Raw genomic sequence first — 23,030 nt, 5'->3', positions numbered from 1 at the left:
AGAATTACCAAGATTACATTCCTGACTTCTCAGCATCGTTCTCCTTTTGGCTGCCCAATATTTCATCATACACCTCAACAAAATGTATATTTCTCTTTGGAGAGCTCTTGTGGAATAATATATTTTTTTATTATTGTGGCAGTGAGGCTGTTTGTTGCCATAGCTACACCCCTTTGCTGGAACTGAAACTCTCTGAATGTTTTAAATTCTGCTGTTTCCAACCCACCTCTCCCTCCTTTTCATTGTCCTCAGACACTAACACATACTCTGTTGTCTTTATTGGCATATTTATGTCATCGTTTTTTTTTTTGAACAATATATAATCTGCTACAAAAAGATGCTGAACCTATCATCAGACTTGTTAACAAAAGCAATTTTTCCTAGGTGTTTTTGGATGCATACACATACTCACAGACCCCTCCCCATGTAACTCATACATAAAATCACTCATCTAATGTTGCATACAGACATGCACACTTACACAACACCACCTTAAATAGGTACATAGGTAGGTAAGTGGATGAATAGACTGGAAGTTTCAAAAAGGACTAATCCATAGCTCTTCTCTGTATACAATATATTAAATGATCGCATTAGCAACCTTCAAGACTTTTTGAATGAGTGTTACAAAATGAATTCCACTTTGTGTGGTTTTTCATAGTTTTCTTGCTGTATAGTCAGCCTGCGTCTTCCACTTTGTCATTTTGGCTGTCTTCGACTCCATAGCTTTTAAAAACCTTAATCTATCTTGAAGTACACAGAGAGTTGGATAGATATATTTGCTTTTTATTTATTTTCTTTATAGTTTCCAGACTTCCTCTCAACTACTAACTAGGTGCCTATTTACAACTTGTTTATTTTTTGAGTGCATTAAAGAAATGAACAAACAAGTTTTTTTTTAAAAAAAAAACCCTACAGAATAGCATAATTCAGTATTCTAATTAAAAAGATCCAATTTTTCTGATCATCATATAAAATGAAACTATATGGAGTTCAAACTGTAAGCAGCAGCAACAGAATAAAAAATAAAACAAGGGAGCACTATAGAAACATTAAAATATACAGGTCCAGTGTGGGCTTTCTTCTCCCCCTGGGATGGCTCCTGTTCTGATAAGCCGAAAATCAGCAAGTGAAGCTTCTCCTTGTCAGATGCCACAACAAGAAAGTCCGTCTGACTGAATTTCGATTTGTGTATCACTGCTAAACATATTGGTGTTCTGCCAGGAAAAAGAAGTTGGCAGCACTAATCTTATTGAAAACAATCAGGCAGCTCTCATTATTCTCATTTCTCACAGCCTTAAACAGACACATTGTAATGATTGAAGGCTGCAGTTTCCAGGCTTAGAATGGAAATATATTGTGTTTGTAATCTTCAACAATATTACAGATTGCAAGGGGCAGTTCCCCCCGCCATATCATTTTTCAATTTGTAATCTGAAACATTGTTCTGCAGCTGTGCCATCCTCAGTTAGAAGACAAGGTGCCCAAAGCCAGCTGTGTTCTAGGCATATCTTCATGGGTTCTTCTGGGTTAATCTGCAACCTGTTCCTGAAACCCTTACTAAATGCTGCCAAACTACAGTTCTTTTGTGTTTTATAGTCACAAAGGGGCCCCAGGAGTATTGTTGCAAGCACCACTGACACTGCACCAATATCACACAATGTGCATCTGCCATTGTCCCACAGTACTAATGCCCTCATGTTTAGCACTAAAATCTGGAAAGGAGTAAATACTGTTTACATGAGTAGCTGCTCATGGCTGGATATATGAGGAACTCTCTGATGGCCAATACAGAAATCAAATAATCTACATAATTGGAAGTGGAAGATCAAGAAAGTCCACTCTCCCTGCAAAAAATAAGGCCAGGAACAGACTGTGGAATAGATCATGAACTATTAGAGTAAAGCTAAAGATGAACACTAAATAAATAATCAGCATGAACAATATCCCTGTAGAATTTAAAGATCATATAAAGAATAGATGTTCACTATTAAGCTTTATTGACCTTGGCAGAAGAATTGTGTGCCAAAATCATGGACATTTTTAGGAAGAATACAAAAAGATCCCATCTACATCCAAAAAGGAAAGTGTCATTGAGCAACAGTTGGAACTCTTCAAATGTTAAGGACAGACAAGAAAAAAGCAAAAGGTGACAGAAATATGGTCAGAATCCTGAATGCAACTGTTTAGTGACTTGTGCCTAGGGACAAAAATAACTATTACAATAATCAATGCAAAAAAAAAAAATCAAGGATGACAAGAAAGGTAGAACAAGAGACTTCTTTCAGAAGATCTCAAAAATGGAAGGGAAATTCAAATCAAGAGTAGGGATGTCTTATGACCAATGAACTATATCATGTATGGGTAACTCCCGGAAGACATTATTGTATTGAGGAGGTGTAGTGGCCTGTCTCTGTTCTGCCCCATGCCACCAAAGTAGTCCTTCTTTACTTTTCAGAGCAAAACTTTGCTTTGATTCTGCTAAATCATGTGTCGTGTATATTTGCCAACCTACACATCTGTAAAACATAACATGTAGCTGGGAAATCACAGGGAGGAATCTAAACACATAGAAGAGATAGCAGATGATCAGGACAGAGACATAACATGCAACTGGAATAGTGTAAGGAGGAATTTGAAGATAGCAGACTTTGAAGTGGTGTCAGGCTCATGGCTAACACCTGTGAAAATAACCACCTAATTCAGGGGTAGGCAACCTTTTTGAGCCGGGGGCCGGGTTTGCTGTCCCTCAGACCAACTGGGGGCCGAAGCCAAAAATAAAAAAAAATTAAAAATTAAATATATAAATAAACCAGGACAAATGTAGGACAAAATTTTCAATGGAAGACACTTTTTTGAAAAAAATGGAGGACAACGCAAAAAAAATTGCTGATTTTTTTAAAAATGTTAATATAAATGCATGTTTCTGAGGCTTCTATAGACAATTGCCCCCCAAAGACCCCGGCGGCAATCGGCGGCAGGACCGGGCTGGGGCCGGTCCCAAAGCCTTGCCGGGCCGCATCTGGCCCACGGGCCGCAGGTTGCCTACCCCTGACCTAATTGATGGCCTTGGAGTGGTACAAACTAGGAGTGGCACAATCTTGGAAAAATCTATAAAAACACATAATATATTGAAAAACGGTTGGAGCTTCAGCACAGACCTTAAGGCCTGAGTTGCCATGTTCCTGTGTGGTTACAGATGGGGTCCACTCCCCTGCTATCTTTGAGTAGATGAACGAAGGTGTTTGCTTGGTATGATTTATGCATATTCTTCTGTATAGCTTACCAAGCGTGCAATAAATCATAAGGCTTTTACAAGTACAACAGGTGTTTTGTACTGCTTCCAAATCATAGAAAAGAATCTTCTTGCTTTTGCCAGGACTGATCAAGAAAAGAAAAAAAGATGATGGAAGCAATGCACTTACAAATTTTATAAAAGAGAAGAAAGGATGACAGATTCATTCAAGGCAGAATCTTTTGTTAATGAATCTCCAATTTTAGAAAGTGAAGTTGAAGCTGCACTCAAGGCACCTGGGTAAATAAATAAATAAATAAATGCAAAATAAATCACCAAGAACAGATGGCATATTAAGAGAACTGTTTCAAAGCTACAGAGACAGAATCCATTCAAATTCAATATACATTCCAGTTCTCAAGAAAGGGGACATTTGGGATTAAAATAACCATTGGACTACTTACATCAATCTCCCATGTAAGCAAAGTTATGTTCAGTATCTTAGAACAAAGATTTTTGCCATACATAGACTGAGAAATCCTAGATGTTCAAAGTGGGTTCAGAAAAAGAAGCAGCACTAGGGATCATATTGTAAACATATGATGGATAATGGAGTGCATCAAAGAGCTTCAGAAAAAGGGCAACCTGTGCTTCATAGATTATAATAAAGCATTTGATTGTGTAAATGCTGAAAGAAAAAGCATGGATATGCAGATAAGGGGGGAAAAACCTTGGATATGCAGAGGACACCATAATACTAGTAGAAGGTTGCAAAAATTTGGAATGACTATTGAGGAAAAGGAAGGAAGAAAATGCAAAAGCATGTTTATGGTTGAACATCATGGACCGGGGGGGGGGGGGGGGGGGATGACTACAAGTGATTTAGGCATTTTTAAAGTGGATGAAGTAGATATTAGTACAGTCAAAGACTTTCTATACTTTGCTACCCTCATAAATAAAAATGGACACTGTATTCAAGACATCAGAAGACAAAGGACTTGGATGGACAGCTATGAAGGAACTAGATAAGGTCCACGTATGTAAAGATAAATCATTGAATACCACAGTTGAGACTGCCCATGCTATAGTATTTCTGAATTCTACGTATGGCTGTGAAACCTAGACAGTGAAGGAAGTTAACAGACAAAGAATCAACTGATCTGGAATGTGATGGTTGGGGAGAGTTCTACGGACATCATGGACTGCTAAAATAGACAAATTAATAGGTTTTAACGGAAATAAGGCCTGAGCTCTTCTTAGAAGCCAAAATGGCCAAAATGACATTATCATACCTTGGCCATAACATGAAATGACATAAATCATTAGAAAAGACAATAATACTTGGTAAAGTGAGAAGCAGTATAAAAAGAGGAAGATTGCATTACAGGTGGATAAATGAAATCAAGGAAAGCACAGCCCTGACTTTGAAGACCTGATGACAGGGTGTTTTGGAAGTTTCTCATTCATAGCGCCACCATAAGTAGAAATTGACTTGACAGCAATTAATAACAACAACAAAAAGCTGCTTGTGTGAAGACACTTTATCTGATTGGAACCCCTTATTTTGCAGAGGTTCTATTCACCTGCTTAGATATAGTCACATTATGGCATATGTACATATTATACATGTGGAAATTAATGTGGTGGCACCCCTAAAGGAGATGACATTGGAGTATGTTAATGGTGCAACAAGGCTTCTCGGTGTATCCCTGGAATTCCTTCATACTCACAAAGTGTAAAGAATGTTTATGTGAAGTATAAAGCAATGCATTGGCGGGGTACAGACCGCCGCTTTGCGGCGGTCTGCTGCCGCCGCCAGTATGTCCGCGGGGGAGCCGGAGCCTTCAGACGGCCCGACTCCCGCGCGGACCGAAAAAAGAAGCTCCAAAATGGAGCTTCTTTTTTCGTCGCGTTTGCGACGTAGCGAGGCGCCAGGGGCGCGCTCGCTACGTCAGCAGCGGCGCGACGCGTACGGACGCTAAGCGTCCGATACGCAAAGATGGCGCCGGCCATGTAGAAGGGCCGGCGCCATCTTGTACGGACGGAGTCCGTACTAGGCCATGGGGCGTCTAAAAGAGACGCCCCTTTTTTAAAATGGGACGTCCTCCGGACGTCCCAAATGGCGGTGCAGAAAGCACCATAGATTCTTCACCATGTGTGGCAACATAGCATGTACAGGTAGGTGGATATGTGAAGTTAATGTAACATTAATTTATCAATTTTTGTATGTCTTTTAAATGTTTTTATGCTTTTTATTGTGATTTTAATTATTTTCAATTTTTATTGTGAAGGTTTTTTAATTGACTCTGAGAGCTGCCTTGGTTCTACTCTGGGAGACAAATGGCACGCAAATATAATTAATTAATTAATAACACTGGTGTGCATGTGCCAAGACTGTATGTCAGAAGAGTACAAACTGAATAAAGATATGTATTTTTCTAAATGCTAGGTGGGTTAACTGTCTGACTTCAAACAAGGAAGTGGCACATGTTCAGCCCCACCATATTGTTTGCAAGCTTTGCTTCATCACCAGGTGGAAATCAGTTGAAACATTACAATACAAAACATTACCATACTTTTCAGAGCTGTGCACAAGAGAGGATTTCAATTGCTTTTGTTACACAAGTGTGCCTTGCTTTAGAACTGCTCCACTAACATCAGATCTGGTACCAAGTACAGCGCGCCCACGCTATACGCGGCCTTGAGCATACGCGCTCAAGCTGCGGAGCACGCGCAGGGCGGAAGGGGCGGTGCATCCCATTCAATTGAATGGGCGCACGCGCCCGTTGCACCCCGCACGCTCCCATGCTGCTGCGCACGAGCCCCATTGTTTCCAATGGGGCTTGAGCATAGGCGGAATTCGCCTTACGCGGCGGGATCCGGAACGGATCCCCTGCGTAAGGCAAGGACGGACTGTACAGATCTTTCAAATTTCTGTTTCTATTAGGGATTGTATCTGATAAAATTGCTGTTATTGTTTTGCTGTAATTGTGGCACACATTGTGGGAACATCCATAGTGCAAAGATAAAACACATGCTTTATCTGGAAAATATCCCATCTTCAGGTAGGCTTGGAAGACCTCTAACTGCTTGAAATCCTGGAGAGCCCATGGAGTCAGTGTACGAGACAACACTGAGCAATATAGACCTGCAATCCAATTTAGTATAAAGTATGGTTGGGGAACCTATGGCCCTTCAGCTCTGTTTTCGGGGCAAGGTAGAAAGTGTTGGTTGTTATTTTTAAAACCCTACATAGTTTGGTTCCCTATGCTATCACTTCTCCATTACAATCTGCCCCATACACTCAGGTTCTTTGGGAGACATTACTTCAATCAGCCAGGCCCAGACTGGCAACTGTTACCCATTCCCAAACAGTGGAATGACTTGTCATAAGAGATGTTTGGAAGCTGTATATGTTGTCTGAGTGTGTATCTACACTGTAGAAATATGGCAGTTTGACACCACTTTAACTGCTATAGCTCCCTCCTGCATAATCCTGAGATCTGTAGTTTTGTGAGGCACCAGCATTCTTTGGCAGAGAAGACTTGTAAAACCACAAATTCCAGGATTCCGTAGGATGGAGCTACAGCACTGCATTTTTTCTACAGTGTACAAACATCCTGAGTTTAAGGAGATTTTCACATGCCTCTTTTCACCTGATCCAGGCACAGGCTGGGCACAGGCTTAAACAGGCTTAAATGGATCTTATTGCATGCTTCCGTGCCCAACTCAGCTGCATCACGTACCTTCCTGGCGTACTTTTCAAAGAACGATACGTTCCCATTCTTCGAAAAGGGTAAGCAATGTGGCCGAGTTGGGCATGGAGGTGTGCGGTAAGATCCGTTTAAGCCTGTGCCAAGATCAGGAAAAAAGAGGGGTGTGATAATCTCCTAAAAAGCACCAGTCTTTTCCAGCAGGCTTATCCAGATATTTTTTTAATTATAAATTTTTCAATTTGTATTTGTTGTTTTTAGTATGCATTGGTTTTTACAGTATATGCTCTTTGAACTGTGCTATGTGTTTAATTTTTTGTTGTTCCCACTTCATTTCATAGGTCCAGGGGGATACGACATAAATATTGTTGTTGTTAGCCAGACTGACCAGTGATGGAGCACAAAGGGAGAAGAAGTTCATCAACATCTTGAGGGCTTTAAGTTCCTGAACCCTGGCATAAATCAACTTCCCATGTTTTATATTTCTGTATTGGTAGTCATTCTGAAAACTTACGGGGATATATTAAATGCCTAAATAAAGATGTGTGCTGGAAAGATAGCAAGCAAGCAGCAAGTAGCTCCTGTCAAAATTCCCTTTTCTATCCAGTGATCAGAGCAGGAGTCCTACCATCATGTGTCTCTGGATATCCCATGCAGAGCTCTCTCTCTATATAGATATTGCATTTAAGGACATGCAACAACTCGTGTATTTCCTCTCCTTTCTGTACGTGGTTAACAAATGTAAGTTAATACTGTTCATCGCCAAAGCTATGGAGGTTAAAAAAAAATACTGCCCCTGAAAAACTGATAGGCAAAGACAAATTAAGTGGCAGGGAAATGGGATGTAAGAAATCATGAATAAGAAAAGCTGGTAGAGAGGAGGGGTGGGGGAATGACTTGTGTCTAGTCTTGGTTTCTCATCACTAGACAACACTTCCATCAATCTGAAGCTCATTTGATTCCCATTGCAAATGACACCCTTTCCCTTGTCACTTGATTTGCTTCACAATTCTGTTTCTTCTTTTTTTCTTTTTGAATTATCTGAGGAATGCTATTCCATCCCATCCCACACACAATATCTGTTTTAGAATCTCTGTAACAATGTCACCCATTTAAAGCACATTTCATCAAAATGTGATTTACCTTTAATACCGGTGGGGTAGGGGAGAGAGTGCCAGGTGGAGGGGGTAGAAGAGAAAAGGAGAGAGAAAGAGAGGGAACCAACAAAAAGCTTATTCATGACTCATTTCTTGGTCTATCCATTCAATTTCACATCACAAGCTGTTGCCATGGAAATGTCACACATGTAAGATGGGAGCTGGCAGTCTAATATAACAGCAGATAGGCACAATGAGGAGAAGGGAAAAGAGAAAACAAATATTTTTCATAAACAAAGAAACGAAAAGGGAAATAGAAATGGAAGCAAGTGACAGCCAAGCAGATGCTGCATTTTGTTTTTAAACTGGAACTATTATTGGAGAGGTGACAAATGTGCCCCAGATGATGCGATCTTTCTTACACTGAATCGGGCCAACAACTGCTCCCCTTGCTCCTACTGTACTTCTGTACATCAGTGAGCAAGCTAATATTCAGCAATGATTGCCAATTTTAAAAACTGACTTTTGCAGCTATGCCTTCACTAGGAATTTGATATGTAGGAATTATCAGACAAAGGTTTTCAATGCATGGAGACACATATAATCATGTACAGGTTGCTGCAGAGAAAACTGGCTGGGAAGCAGGGAACCAATTAGGCATTTATGCAACAGAAAATAAATTTCCTTGCCTTAGTTTCGCCAGAGCTCATCAAGTTTTTCTGATTCAACACCCCTTTATCTATAGCATTTAATGTCCCCTAAGTACAGAAAAACCTTCCTCTGTACTTGTTTGAATATGTTCCCTTTAGCAGTACTTGAAGGTTAATACAGAAGAATCCTCCGTATATAGAGATGGAAAGATTGAAACTGTTTGCCCATATCTTACTGTTTTGTTCTTTGTACAGAGATTCACGAGAAGAGTTAATTGCCCCTTTATTGATATCTTACTCGGGGCATCCAGCCAATTTTTATGTAAATTTCCTCCTTGAAGATTATGATCCCATGTCACATAAAAAACAGCAAAATTTCTAACAGTTGCTGCTAGAATGAGGGCATTAGACAAGTCCTGAATTTTTTAATGTTTTTGGCAATCTTATTTGCATCGTAAATCCTGTCATCTACATTGCTTATATTTGTTTTAATATCACTGTTATATTTAAGATATTTTAGTAATCAGATTGTTTTATTATTAGTATCAGTAAGATTTTATGCTGGATTATGTCTGCTGGTAGGTATTGCATTGCATTGTATTTGTTACAATTGCAATGGTCATCGGCTCAATGCAAATAAAATTTGACTTGACTTGCCATCTGGCCTAAGTCTTTTTATCCTACAGTTTCCTGAGAGTAAGTGTAGTGGAATATTCCTGTGTTGGATTTTGATCCTTTGTGTGCCACACATTCAGTGTATAACACAAAGATGTCCTAGAAATGCAAGTAGGAGCAGGGGAAGGTGTCTCACATTGAGTCAATCCTTGGTCCATGTAACGCATGCTAAACACTCTTGCTAGCAGTGGTTTCCAGACAGAAATTTTTCCTAGTCCTATCTGGAGATGCCAAAGATTGAACCTGGGACCTTCTGAATGAAAACCATTTCTTCCCTAATAGTAAGTAGTACTCTACCTAAAGATCTGCTTTCAGTAAGGGTCATCACCTTGTCACTTAAAATGGCATGTGGAAGTGTTTACTGTCCTGGCTGCCAACAGTGCTCTGAGGACATGGTCAGAGATCTTTGTTACAGTGTGCTATGATCTGGAGGATAAATGGGGTGGCAGTGGGGAACCCGCAGGGAGCAGGACTTTGTGTGGGATGACCAAGTTAGGACTACCTGAAGACCAAATTAGGCCTGTGCCCTGTAGGTAAGAGCTTTCCCTCTCCTATTTGAATGCATGATGCCACAGATTGAATAAGGGGATGTCAGTGGGTTTCTTATTTCCTCTGATGTTCCACTTGCTGTCTCTCTAGTCATTGAAAAGGTCAATAAGGAGCTATTTTCAGGCCATCAGTGAACTTGGAACTGAAATCCTAGTCATCTGTTCTTCCTAGGATGAGATAGGCACTGAACCCTCGACTCAAAACTACAGTCTCAGAGAAGCAACTAGTGTCTACACACTTTCATTTCTATCAAGGGCAAGGTCAAAATCCAGCTTGTTCTGCAAATTGCTGAAGTCTCTCCCTTTATCTCAGTGTCCAAGTGGGGAGGTAGTTTCTAGTTTCTTAGTGAAGACAGAAATTCACTCTGTACATGCTGACAATTACTTCATCCCATCAGCATGGAGCCCTGACACTGAGAACAGCCTCAGAAACTAAGCACTCCTCAGATCAATTGGTGAGAAAATACCAGCTATGTGCAGCTTTTCATCCTCAGTTGCAGGAGAGCCTACTCTGATCAGCATAGCTTTTGTTGTGTTTGCCATAAAGTCAACTTATGGGAACCCTATGAATGAGAGATTTTCAACAGCCCCAGGCATCATCTGCCCTTCTCAGGTCTAGGAAACTTGGAGCCATAGCTCCCTTGTCTAAATATATCCATCTGTAATTTGTCTTCCTCTTTTCCTATTGCCTTAGACTTCAAGTGTTGTCATCTTGCCCAGTGAATCATATTGTTTTATGATATGTCCAAGGTACAATAATGTCAGCTTAGTCATTTGGGCTTCTAGGAAGAATTCAGGCTTGATTGAATTCTTGTACCCATTCATTTGTTTGTTTCTCTGTTTTTAGCAGTCCATGGTATCTGTTGAACCACAGCACTACATTTCAGATGATTTTATGTTTTTCCTCTCAGAATTCTTCACTGTCCAACTTTCAAAATTGTTCATAGAAATCAGAATATTATAGCATGGATGATTATGACTTTGGTATTTACTTAATTTCAAACTAGTGGTTACTCATAGCATATTTTTATGCAGGTGGTCCTTGAAACTGATGTAAATATCATGAGGAATAGTGCTTTAGTCTTTTGTGTTCAGTGCCATAAAGAGTAACAGCAAAAGCACATGAGTAATAGCAATACAGCACATGCATTGCATGCAGAGCTTGAAAAATTATGTTTTAAAAAGATTGTGTTACTCATTACTGTGTTTGGAAAGTAGCCTATTGCTCTTACCCATTGCGGTGTGGGAAAGGGCATTTGCTATGTTACGTGTTGCACAGCTTGTTACTTTTCTATTCTTTTAAAAAAAACTTTGCTGCAAAAAAAGCAAATATATTTGCATTTTACACACACCTTAGCATTGATAAAAGAAGGGAATAAAATTTGACAAATTCTTTGCAAAATGCCTTTTAGAAATAATTTAGGAAAGTAATTAAAAGCCATTGCTCATTACATCAATAACAACCTTCACTTTTATTGGTTTACATTGCATTTGGATGTGATTTCATGACACTTTTGTTACCCAAAGAAGCAAGTGTTAACATTACTTACAGGTTCTGGTTACAAGTAAGAAAGTCCAGATCCTATCCCAGTATGAGAAATCATTGGATCTTACAGCTCTGAACTATTCTACCCTTGTAGCATTTCCCAAGTCAATGTCTTACACTTGACTAGCCTAAATAAATAACACCTGCCACAGTCAGCAAAGTAGGAAGGAGTGGAGGCATGTGTGGATAAGGAGACCTTCTGAAAGGGCTTGATTGGAAGACACTGAAGAATAGGTAGAAAATGAAGGGAGATGAAAGATGAAGAGGCTATGGTCAAATAAAGCAGGTAGGAACTGCTGGAAACAATTCTAGCTGCTACATTTTCTTTACTTTCTCAAGAATCATACTGGAGTGCTCCCCAGAATTGAAGCAGGAGGGCACTGGCAGGTGGGAATTGACCTGAGGAAGCTAGGTTTTCCCAGGACTCCCAAAGATGGAGGTGGTTCAGCTTTTCTACTCTGAGTGTAGGTGAAAGGCTAGATATAGCATACCTTCCAGCATTTTACTTGGGTGCATGTGGCCAAGCAATGGTCAAAATGGTTAAAGTTATTAATAGAATGTGCAAACTAAGTAGTTTGCAATAGTTTGTTTTTGCCCGAGCCTTCTGGGAAGTTAATTGAGTTAATTAAATGCATATTTCTTTTGCACTTTGAACTCAAGTGTGCATCAATGGAAATCAGCTGTGGACAAAGGAGAAAAGTGGAATGAAGAGAGAGAGAGAGAGACTGGTACATTTCAAAAGCATCTGAGAAAGTGAGATGACAGAGGATTAATTGGGACTGCCCTTGCCAAATAAGGAAATTTGAAGGGTGTGACATAGGTAACTGTGAGTCACTCTGGTCTCCAGGTGAACAACTGGAGAAGTCAAACCTCTCACACCTTGAAGGACTTCATTTGGCCTCTAGAAGACCCTACAGAACACTGCTCCCAAAATAACCTAGCTCAAAATGTTGGCACCACTGGCAGCCTGAGAAGGTCTGGCTCATTTAAAAGATATTTGGAGAAGGAAAGCAGACTTTATGCTCAATGGAAGGTCTTTTTTAGTTTAGTTCATGTGAAATGAAGAGTTCTCTACTTTAAAGAAAGTGATATTTGAAGACAGCCTGTGCATATGATAAAATAATTCAGATTGTTTCCTGGAATCCGATTTATTATATTACATGATTAGGCTATCTTCAAATATCACTTTCTTCACAGGTTCAAATTCCTATATCAACTATGGAAACCTCTTAGGTGATCTTGGCCAAGTCACAACCTCTCAGCCGAAGTAGAAGGCAATGGCAACCCTCCTCCGAATAAATCTTGCCAGGAAAACCCTACGATAGAATAGGATCACCACTTGACCTGAAGGCATATAAGAACAATGAATTGGATTTGTCTTTTACTGGCTGAATAAAAACTGCAAAACTACTGAAGTAGCATGGACAAGCAGTGAACAAATAATTATTTGAAAGTTACCTGGTTTTGCATTGGTTTTTGATGGACCAAAGTGACTTTGATGAACTTGCACATAACCAGGGATCTCAAAAATAGGGCTAGGAAAGCCTGCTGTCCATCTACACAGAAAGCCACTACCAGTTTCAGCTGGGCTGGTGATAGTGTGACCCACCAGACATGGATATGCTGCATCACCAGCCCTAACCAGTAGAACGATGGTGGAAAATGACAGAGGTTGCAGTCCATCAACATGTGTTCCTTATCCTTGTTGCAGACAATAGTGAACTAGATAGATCTGACGCAGTATAATTGAGGGTGACACTTATTATTTTCTATATAGACAGTTCTGGAATATAAGCAAAATCTTTAACTCTTCTTGTTTGAACTGCAGATTCAAACCCTTCAGCTATCAAGGCCAGTGGCTTTACTGGGAGAAGGATTCTAAGAGTTGCAGTCCAAAACAATACAACTTTCAGAATTTGGGGCTTAATACAATGCCTGCTTTCCTCAAACTAGTGTCTTGAAATACATCTCCAATATGACTGTCTTGAAATATACCTCCAATCATCCTCAGCCAGCCTGATGGGTGTTGCAAGCAAACACATATGGAGGCAACCAGGTTTGGGATGGCTATCTTATGCTTTAGTGTCTCACCACAATAACTCATAAAGTTGGCCTGCAACTGTCTACCTCTTCTTTTTTTATTTTGGAAGATAAATTCAAGCTCACTAATAGGAAATCTTCAGGCAGAAAGAGGGAAACATTCATTTCAAGAAAATTGCTGCTTTTCAGATCTAATGTGAGACCTTATATTACAGAAACAGAAAAAAGGTGCCTTTTCTTCTCTAGGTCCCATAAATTTAAAGCAAAAAATATCGGCTCCACTGAGTGATATAATGCTATTTGCCCCAGTAATATCAGTTGTACTTTACGCTAATCAAATGCAATCTTCATGTTCTCAGCAATGGGAAATAGATGTGGTATCTTGGATACCTCTGAGCACTAGTAATTCCAGATGAATATTGACTGTTTAATGACAGCCACTCCAGTACAAATATCAACTGATATTATTCAGTCAGATACAGATGATTGAATAGGGATGACATACATGTTACTCAGCAAATGAATTATTTGATTCGCCCCTTCTCCACGGCTTGCTGTCTGCTAGGAAATTTTCATTTGGTCTCCCTAACTTGAGAACCAATTGTAAATGTCAGGCTTAAATGCTTAGATTTAAGTGTTAGGTTGTCTTGTTTGATTACAGAAGTAAAAGGTCACAAATGACTAATGAAAAGTACAAGTGATATTGCCAGGGTAATGCTGTAATGCTGCAGTAAGCAAACAGTGTGGGACAACCTTATCAAAGATTTCATTGTCTCTTTCTGGGAGGGCTTGCTGTAGGCGTTTTACTGCCCCCTAGTGCTCATCATAGTGATAGCAACCCCATAGGGGATGCTGGTCTTTTGCAAAGCAAGACTCTTAATCCTACCACATTCTGGGATCAACACTACTGTATTTATTTTTAATTATTTTTTAAAAGTTATATTCTGCCTTTCTCATTCATGGTGTAGGACCCAAGAAAGCACACAACTCCTTAAATATATAATAAAATGAAAAACTCTTAAAATGCCATTGAACTAATTTATTTTTTAAAAAAGTTAAAACATCATTAAAAGGCATTTAAAACATGATGAAATTTTTTAAAAAACTACATCCACATTGCCACTAAAACACTGTCTGTTGTCACCAAATGCCTCCTTAAATAAAAACATCATCACCCAATGGTGGAAAGAAAACAGGGAGGGGGATCAACTGGATTTTCCATTGGGAGCAGCCACCGAGAAGGCTCTCTCTTGAGTCCTCACCAACTGCACCTTAGTTGGACTGAGAGAAAGCCCTCCTCTGCAGATCATATGGCATGTGCTGTTTTATATAATGAGATAGGTTCCTTCAAATACAGTAGGTCCTTCGTATCCACTTAGGTTTGGTTCCAGGACCTCCTGTGGATACCAAAATCCATGGATGCTCAAGTCTCATAATATACAATGGCATAGTAAAATGCCATTTTACTATATTGTTGTTATCCGCCCGCAAGTCGATCTCAGCACATGACTACCCTGTAGATGTGACATCTCCAAGACTTTCTGCAAAAACAAGCTTTGCGTGATTTAAAAAAAAAAGATTTTCAACCATCCCCGGATGGGTAAATCCATGGATAAAAAAATTCGCAGACATGGAGGAACAACTTAGTTTAGATTAACCATCATATACATCTCCAGGTACCCTTCTTGCCATAGTTACTTGCTAAAGGAGAGGAGCCTGCCTGGAAGCCATGGCTTTTAAATAAACTGTTTCATCATTTCCAGTACAGTATTTATTTCATTTTTAGCAGGTTACTGAACTTCTTTGATATTTTCCAACATTATTTTAATGGCAATGCAAGGTGTACAACAGACAGAGTGAGAGCAAAGGTGAAACACATTAAGTACATGCTCAGAGGAATTATTTTCTATCAATTGAGTAGCACTAAAAGTTAGGCAAAGCAAGGCAGGAGGCAGCAGTAAAGTCTGTGAGGAGAGAACTATATGGCACAAGCCCTGTCCAAGGGTTTCTCTGCTGCCTTCAGGTATGGTGGAAAAGACTGTCTGTCTCATTGCCAATGTCAAAAAAGAGGATAAATATAGCTAGAATTCTTTGCCAGAAAGGTTGTGTTAATTCCCTAGCACTACAGCTAATTAGCAGAGAATTCTAAGTATTGCACCAAACTACAAATCCCAGAATTCTCTAGAACAGAACAGAACAGAACAACAGAACAGAACAGAATAGAACAGAACAATGGTTTCAAACCACTATAACTCTTGGCATATAAAAACAGTTAGATTCAACTGCCAGTCCAACTGGCTTTAGTTTGTTTGTTGTTGTGGTTGTCGTGTGCTTTCCAATTGTTTCTGACTTATGGCAACCCATGCAAACCTATCTCAAGGTTTTATTGGCAAGTTTCTTCAGAGGGGGTTTGCCAGCCACTGCCATCCTCTGGGGTTGAGAGAGTGTGAGTTGCCCAAAGTCATCCAGTGGGTTTACATGGCTGAGCCAGGATTTGAACCCTGGTTTCTAGAGTCGTAGTCCAACACTCAAACCACTGTACTATGCTGGCTCACTAGCTTTTGTAGATGGAGTGTTTTTGATAATCAAAATAGGATATCATAAAAAATAATTACATGTGCTAATTTTAAGTACAGCTACAAAATAAGTTTTTAAAAAAATAATTTAAATATGAGAGTTTATTGCTGACGTTTTGCCTGCATCTGTGGCTGAGAGTTGGGATATATATATATATATATATATATATATATATATACACACACACACACACACACACACACACACACACACACACAAAATTACAATTGTTTCCCACCTGAATAGAGAAGAATGTAATAAAATGACCGGTGTGCCTACTAAGTCTACTTGTCCAATTGCTGGTAGTGGATGGGCAATTTCAAGGTCCTTGATCTAACTCTTATCATTTGTTATCATTAAATCAGACTGGACAGCCCTTCAAACTGAGGACAACTTCAAAAAAAAATAGGATAATCCATCCTTTGGTGGCCCTATAAAAAAAGGATGTTTTGCCACCCTATCTTGGACTTCAGTTTCCACTATGTCTGATCATTTGCTGTGCTGACTGGATCTAGTAGAAATGTAAGTCCACCAATATGTGAAGCAGGGATAGGAAATTTAATAGAAAAAGTTTGATGCGTTTAGTTAAACATCCTGAAAAAACTAATGCAAATATTAAGTCAGAAGGGAAATTATTAACTATTAAGTTGATTCTAAATTTAATTTTGATCTGTACAAAAACACCATCTGTGGTTCACCCTGACACCCCAGTGCAGGTTGCCTCTGTTTTTGAACTTTGGGGATAAGGTAATAGCTTAATGTTTTTTTAAATACCATTTCCAACACACTTCACCAAAGACCATTCCCTTGCTTTCTCTATCTCCACTTTCCTTTATAATCTCATTTCCTTATCAACTCCAATTTTTATGATTGGATCTTAGTAAAAGTTTAGTTCAAGACCTTCACAATTCAGTTTCTTGAGGCAGATGAGGAGCCTTTGGTCTAATCTGCACTGCAAAAATAATGCAGTTTGACACTGCTTTTACTGCCAATGGCTCAATGTTAGGGAATTCTGGGATTTGTCATTTTATGAGATATTTAGCTTTCTCTGTTAGAGGGCTCTGGTGCCACAGCAAAATACAAATCCCAGGGTTCCATAGCACTGAGCCATCATCATTAAAGTGGTGTCAAGCTGCATTATTTCTGCAGAACAGGTCAGATTTTTGTGTGGTATTTAGTGTAGAATACAGGCAGACTACCTGGATCTAAAGAAGACCACCCTCTAACAAGCAGCCCTTACTACTTCTTAGTTTAAAATCTTTTAACCTTGGAACTAAAAAAAATCATCGTTTAGGCAAAAGCAGAGAAAGATTCCTATGGCCATTTGTACTTATTAAAGAACCAGCTGGAAAATGTACGATTTGTTGGCCTTTCATTTAATTAATAACTTAATAACTTAATTCTGGAATTAATTTAAAGCTGGAAGTCCAATAAGTCAATAAATTAAGTTGAAAAATCAATTAAGTTGGCTGTTTTTGTCAGACAATTTCTAACTTACTGGATAACATAATTAATTTTAATTAGCTAGATTCAGTTTAATTAATTATTTTAAATGAATTAAAAGATAATAATTATTCTTCATTGTTTTTGCACATATCTGCAATTTCTATCTCATGCCTTTTAAGGTCAGTAGCTGGGGCCATATCTAATTTTTAATAAAATACATGATTTATTTTTTTTCTCTAATTTTGATTACTTTTTTCCCTATTGGTATTTTTCTTTTCTTGGGCTTTAATGTGAATTATTAGTACATCCTTCAATATTGGAGTGTTATTATGAAAGTGAGGTGGGGCTACTTAAATCTTGAATTACAATTATCTGGAAAGTTTGCTGCTTTTGATATAATTTTTATGTTGTCACATTGGCTTCTAAATAAACATGGTAATGAGTCTGTGGCTTGTAGACTGAATGTGTGGCCTGCAGAAATTCTCCATGTATCCTGGATCTTCTTATGTTATTATCACTAATCATTAGTCAGATAAGTAGCTATATAAATCTTGGGAGCTTTGGGAAACTTTGGAGTCAGGGGCTGCACAATTCTGCGCTACAGAATTGTTGGAGTTTGACACCTTTTTAATTGCTATGGCTCAATACTATGGAATTCTGGGATTTGCAGTTTTGTGAATTATTTAGCCTTCTCTGCCAGAGAGCTCTAATGCCACTACAAATCCCAGAATTCCATAGGATGGAGCCAGAATAGTTAAAGCAGTCTGAAACTGTATTAATGCTGCAGTGTGGCAGCAGCCAGTATGCAAATAATTGTTTTATATTTGTAGGAAAGGAACTATCTAAACTGGTAAGAATTACATTTTACCAGTTCCCACATCCCTCCCCCCTCCAAACTCTGATGTTGAGGACTCCTGTTCAGAATGTCAGCTAGCCACATCCCTTCCAGGATTCTCCACTGGGGCTGCAACCACACCACAGAAATAATCTGGTTTGACACTACTTTAACTGCCATGGCTCAATGCCATGGAATTCTGGGAAGTGTAGTTTGTTGCGGCACCAGAGCTCTGCTTCCCACAGTTCCATAGCATTGAGCCATGGCAATTAAAGTGGTGTCAAACTGGATTATTTCTGCAGTGCGGATGCAACCTGCAGATGTATTTCCTTTGCCTTGCCTTTGTGTGTTGGAGAAGAACAATAACAATTCTCCACCTGTTGGGCATGTTCTGTTCTGAGTTTTCCTCCTCTGCTCCTGTTCATCCTTATATTTCTGCAGGATTATCTGCTTCACAGATTTCTGAGGCTTCCTTCAATACTGTATCAGTCTTGTCCACATTTACCACTCCATATTGCAAACACAGAGTGAAATCTACTCTCCTGCCAAGCAGCTTAATTTTGCATGACCTTGCTTTTTGACATTTATGTTACCTTAACCTTCTACCTTCGTGCTTCACTTCCCTGCATTTTTGAAAGGTCAGAAACTACTTAGGAACATGGATAAGGAAACCATATTTTACCCTGTGAAAAGCTGACCATCCTGTTGATTGAGTATCTTTATCATTTATTGTTACTGAACCAAGGTTGTGGTGATTCAATTCTCCCACCTATGGCTTTATTAACTTTTGTGGGGGGAAATAGGGAGAATGTCATGCTTTGTATACCGTATATACTCGACTATAAGTTGACCTCATGTATAAGTCAAGGGCAGCTTTTGGGGGCCAAATTATGGATTTTGATATGTCCCTTGGATAAGATGAGGGTAAAGCTTAGGGACATGCAACAAAGGATCTAAATGATGAAGCAAAGGAAAACAATACCAAAGAACCTACAAAATGATGGCAGGCATTTTGGCTCACACTAAAGGCTGGATGGAAGAAAGAGTAGAGGGAGCTCAGTGCTTCCAAGACAGATTGCACTCTTGCCTTTCATCAGGGAAGGATTCCCTTTTTAATAAGAAAGTATAGTATTTACATTGACTGTCTATAAGCCAATCTAGTTTTTGGTGTCAATTTTTTGACTAAAATTTCTAGACTTATACATGAGTATATACAGTAGTTAAATAGATGGCTTAGCTTTGTTATACATTTGTTTATACAGTAGATCCATGGTATCTGCTGGAATTTGGTTGCAGGACCCATCATGGATACCAAAATCCATGGATGTTCAAGACGCATTAAATACAATGGCTAGTAAAATAGTGTCCCTTATAAAAATGGTAGAATCAAGGTTTCAGAATTTATATATTTTGGAGAAAATATTTTCATGCTTTGGATGCTTGAATCCATGGATACAGAGAGCCAACTGTATCTATAGATTCACATTTGATGATTGATAATGATATTTCTTATCTGCCTCTCTCCAGGGATCAAGGCAGGGAACAACACAGATTAATAATTCTACCACATCAGTTGAAAACATATCTGTTTAATAGGACAAATAAGACTCCTACATATGAAAACAAGCCACATTTAAAATTCACTATTTAAAAGTCATCTGGATAGGTTAGCTGGAAGAGATTGGTCAGTTGTTGAATATATTCTGGCAGGTCATTTCACAATCTTGGGGCAGCTGAAGTAAACATTATCTGGCTAACAAGTGACAACCTAGTCCTGGCTGTTTGGAGTAAATGTCTGCCAGAGGACCTGAGGGACGGATTATATTGGAGGAGGTGAAACCATAGATAACCTGGACCCAAACCATGTAGGGCTCTAGTAATTATTTAGTAATGATTAGAATAGAATCATAGAATCATAGAATTGGATGAGACCACAAGGGCCATCCAGTCCAATCCCTGCATGCAGGAACTCACAATCAAAGAATCTCTGTTAGATGGCCATCCAGCCTCTGTTTAAAAACTTTCAAAGAAGGAGACACCAACTACTCCATCTCAATGTGTTCACTGTCAAACAGCTCTTATTGTCGGGAAGTTCCTCCTAATGTTTAGATAGAATCTCTTTTCCTGTAGCTTGCATCCACTGTTCTGTGTCCTATTCTCTGGAGCAGCAGAAAACAAGCTTGGTCCATCCTCAGTGTGACACCCCATTAAATACTTAAACAGGGCTATCATATCAGCTCTTAACCGTCTCTTCTCCAGGCTAAACATACCCAGTTCCCTAAGTTTCTCCTCATAATTCATGATTTCCAGACCCTTCACCATTTTGGTTGTCTTCCTCTGGACATGCTCTTGATAATATTCTTTTTGAATTGTGGTGCTCAGAATTGAACACAGTATTCCAGGTGAAGCCTGACCAAAAGCAGAATAGAGTGCCACTATTAATTTTCTTGATCTAGACACTATACTTCTATTGATGCAGCCTAGAATTGCAATGGAATTTTTAGCTGCCACATCATACTGTTAACTCATGTTCAACTTGTGGTCTATTAGGACTCCTAGATCCCTTTCACATGTAGTCTTATTAAGCCAGGTGCTAATTGCTATAATTTCACTAGGAAGAGGAAGATGATAACTATGAGGGCTTCCAAACTGAGGGTGCCTAGCACTATGGACCCAAAGATGAGCAGAAGAATTACAGGTGGAAGATGAATCCTGAATCCACCACCCCTTCCATATAATTCAATGAATGCTAGCAGTCCACTTGCATAATAGCAGTCTCATTTGAAGCATACACTGTTACCAGGGAACCCTTGAAACAGAGAGGCCAAAATAGAGTCAAAATAGGAGATGGCCAAAACATTGTAACCTCTTTCAGGGCTTGCTAAGTTATTTTTGGACTACAACTCCCAGGCCACCCATAGTGAAAGAGGGGTGTTATAGTCAAAAAAGCAGTATTCCCAAGCTTTTCTCTGGACTGTGTGGCATTAATTTGGCACACTCTGAATTTAACTCAACTGAAATCTTGCCTTAACTATTTACAGGCTTCTGATGCTAAATAAGAACATTTTGCTTTTTTTTGTGACACCTTCATGGGCTTTTAGGAGAGCACCTTTTTTGTTCTTTCAAAAGTAAAAAACTAGACTAGAGATGAGGACAGGAGAGGATTTATCCTTATATCAGGAGCAATTTAAAATCAGTGCTTTGGCTGTTGAAAAGTGTTCATTAGTAGAAGAACTTGTTATTTTAAAAAAGGAATCTCATTTCTTTTTCTTTAATCAATATTTTTTTTTCTGTTGTGGGATTTTTTTTAAGCCAGCAAGCTAATCACGTTTGTGGGGAAACCTGAAGGGAAGCCAATATTCTGTATCTCCAATTTGGCAATTTCTAGTATAATTATTCCTGTATGTTTGTGTCAGATAACTCCATGGGCTGTCATTGCTTGCTGATCTAAATCATTTTCACACAACCTAACTAGCAGAACCAGCACTGGACATTTTGGTGGAGTTAGCAATCTTTGCGTGCCTAATTGTTATTTTGCATGTTAATCTGTAGGAGTTAGGCGCAGCATGTGTTTATGGTGTTAGATTCTCTCCCCCCCCCCTTCTTCTTTCTTCCTATATAATAACCAGTAGCCATTTTCTCTTATTCTCTTCCAACTATTTGTAAGTTAAAAAAAAATTTAGAAGTTTTACAAAGAAGGCTAAGCTGTGTGTTGTTTTTGAGCGTCTGCCTTCCCAATTTGATTACTCTGCTTGAGAGATCCACTGCTATTTTTCACATTTCCCAATAGATTTTGAATTGTTTGGGGTTGTGCATTTGTGCATGTCTTTGCTAGCCATATATATTTCATAAGCAGTAAATGTGCATCCCACTTCATTGCAATAGTACAGTCGGCCCTTCTTATAGACAGATTTTTTATACACGGATTCAAGCATACACAGTTTGAAAATGTTCAAAAAAAGTATAAATTTCAAATATCAAACCTTGGTTTTCCATTTTTTATAAGGGACACCATTTTGCTATGTCATTATATTTAATGGGACTTGAGCATACACAGATTTTGTTATACATGGGGGGGATCTTGGAAACAAACCCCAGTGTATAACAAGGGGCCACTGTAATGGTTTTGGAGATTCTATGGTTGCATAGAACATCTTCCTCATTACTTGTTTCTCAAGATCTAATTTATTTGTTAGCTATGCATATATCCTGCCTTTCACCCAATGTATAGAAGGCAACATACATGGCTCCCTTCTTCCCTACTTTTTCATTCTCACAAGAGTCTTGTGAAGAAATTCAAGCTGAGAGAGTGTGACTAACCCAAGATTGCACAATGAATGTCATGGTTCAGTGCAGACTCAAATGTTCTACTCCTGTTGAGTCCCATCTTTCCTGCCAACTCCAAAATATTCTCTGGCATAAATAAGGATGTAACAAATTCCTTGTATTCCACCCTTCTTAACTCTACACTTCTTAAGTCTTTACGCCATTTGAGAATCCATCTGATTCACTTGTACCTAGACTTATGAAACTGGCTTAGACTGAATGAGATCACCAATTCATCTATTTAATGGGAGCTGATATCTTGTTTGTGATATAGGGCTGGTACAAATGGGCTTAAAGGGTAGCCATCTCTTTGAGCACCAGATTGGGGCTGCAACAACCGCA

At 39.0% G+C, this 23,030-nt stretch overlaps 1 long non-coding RNA gene across 2 annotated transcripts in view; it reads left to right on the top strand.

The window, feature by feature from the left end:
* Positions 1-11,536: 11,536 nt before the first annotated feature.
* The window catches only part of LOC121927875, a 41,485-nt gene continuing 29,991 nt past the window's right edge, over positions 11,537-23,030 (top strand). For both annotated transcript variants that reach the window (XR_006103377.1, XR_006103376.1), the window contains exon 1: positions 11,537-11,750. This is a non-coding gene — a long non-coding RNA (uncharacterized LOC121927875). The remainder of the gene's footprint in view (positions 11,751-23,030) is intronic.

The sequence above is a fragment of the Sceloporus undulatus genome, chromosome 4 (genome assembly GCF_019175285.1).
Source record: "Sceloporus undulatus isolate JIND9_A2432 ecotype Alabama chromosome 4, SceUnd_v1.1, whole genome shotgun sequence".
NCBI lineage: Eukaryota > Metazoa > Chordata > Lepidosauria > Squamata > Phrynosomatidae > Sceloporus > Sceloporus undulatus.
This window is presented reverse-complemented; position numbering and strand designations above follow the sequence as displayed.